This window comes from Homalodisca vitripennis, unplaced genomic scaffold, assembly GCF_021130785.1.
Source record: "Homalodisca vitripennis isolate AUS2020 unplaced genomic scaffold, UT_GWSS_2.1 ScUCBcl_707;HRSCAF=3297, whole genome shotgun sequence".
NCBI classification, from domain to species: Eukaryota; Metazoa; Arthropoda; class Insecta; order Hemiptera; family Cicadellidae; genus Homalodisca; species Homalodisca vitripennis.
In genome coordinates, this window is record NW_025776837.1 from 38,358 (window position 1) to 40,510 (window position 2,153).

Sequence of the window (2,153 nt, forward strand, 5' to 3'; positions counted from 1 at the left end):
CACTGTCTTTAATTAATCTTTAATTAATTTATTTCCAAATAACAACAAATAATTACAATAAATCCAACAGTAATACAATAATTCAAAATAAGGTAAACATTACATAGCATATATAAAAAACATAACATAGCATATACAAAACAAAAATGATTTGCTCAGGTTGGCCAATTAATTTTACACTTACCAGTTAATTAAAAGTAAAATACAATGAACATTATTTTTGTTGGTTGTTGTTGGAAAATGAAACCTCCAAGGCAAAGCCTGATTGGAGGAAATAACGTGTACTTATTGGATAAGAAATTGCCGTCAAGTAATACAGGGCTCTATATTCCAGTATCATTGACCCAACTCCCTAAGAATTAAAATAGTATATGAAATTTGAATTCTTATAAAAGACATTATTATGAATTATATAAACAATTTAATAAGTAGGCCTCATTGAACAATATAATATGAGAGACCTAGTAAAAAAAGTTGTATCTTGAGTTAACAAAATTAACCACTTTAACTAAACGTAAATATCTAGAATATTAACATTAATAAATAAAAAATCCGACCTATACTCAAGCACAAGAATTCTTTCACAAATCTCACAATAGAATATCATCAATACGTATCATTATATTCACTAATACAACTATGAACATGTACACATACATATTCTCAATACACACATACATTCACATTACACTTGCATATTCACAAAAATACATGCACACACACACCCTTACATACAAATAGTATAGAATAATTTATAAAAATCACAGTAATTGTAGAAGTAATTTTTCAACTTTGGATTTCAAATAGCAATTCATTTATATCTTGCACTGTGATTAGCCAATCTTTGAGTTTTCTAATAAATTTGTGTAAAGTATCCAACATTTTTATTTCATTAGGCAATCTATTGAATATCAGAGGGGCTAAAAAGTTATATGTTTTAGCGAAAAAGGTTTTTGATGGTCTAGGTACAGCTACATTATCAGAATTTCTTAATTTTCCTTTATATGCATTATAACAATCATGACTATTCCTACTTCTGTTAAAAAAACCTTCATAACTTTATAAACATACATATTTCTTATTGGTAATACCTTTAATTATCTAAATATTAAAGATGGTGATAATGATCTGTCTATTGTGATTTAACCTGTAATTTATAGTAGAAAGTTTGCAAACGCGCAAACACTATTATTGTAAGACAGAAATTAACACACTTGTTACGAGCCCTAATTTGAAACTCAAGAGAATCCAAAAATAAAAAATTACAAAAAAATGCAAACTGAATAACTGTGATTCTACAATACCTTCATCTGTACTAAGTTAATACGGAATAAGATAAACCAAACAAGCCATTTGTTTACAAGTGAAGTATGGAAGACTGTGCGATTCATGTATGGTAGTGATTCATATTTATATTACAATCTAATTTTCCAAATTATTACTACTGTCATGAGTAATATTAATTATATTAAGATTATTAACTATTATCATGTAAACATATACTAAACCAATTAATATAAGTGTTCCATTGTAAAACAACAGTTTTAACCAAATTGATTAAAATATTTTAAATACAACAATATATTACCTATTGTATGCGTTGTGTGTGTATTAGTGTATTAGTGTGAGTGGGGCGACCTCCTGCCGCATTGGCCGCATCACCCTTTAACAACCAGAAAAGACAGCATGCAATAGTGTATCATGATTAATCATAGAGTTCCCCAAACCAATATTATTACAGAAATATACCTTAATGAAATATATAGTTTTAATACTAAGTATATTCTTGGAAGAAATATGTAAATTTAAGTCTAATATTAGCAGATAAATTCATTTACCTTAATATGTTGCGTAGTGGAGAATTATTGCTGTAGTTAAATGTAGTTCTACACGCACGCATACTTTCACACTTTCCCATTCAATCATCACTCATACTTTGTGTGTTTTGCAACACACGTAGAGTAGTGTTACGTGATTATGTCAAAGAGGGGATTACGTCAAGCCAACGCAGGACCGAAGCCACCTGAAAATAATCAGAACAAAACTCTCAAATCATACATATGACATCAATTAGAAGGCTGATTTATTTATAATATCTTATAAAAGAGTCTAATAACAGTCTTGAGATTGGACTAAAACTGTAGTTTCAGAAT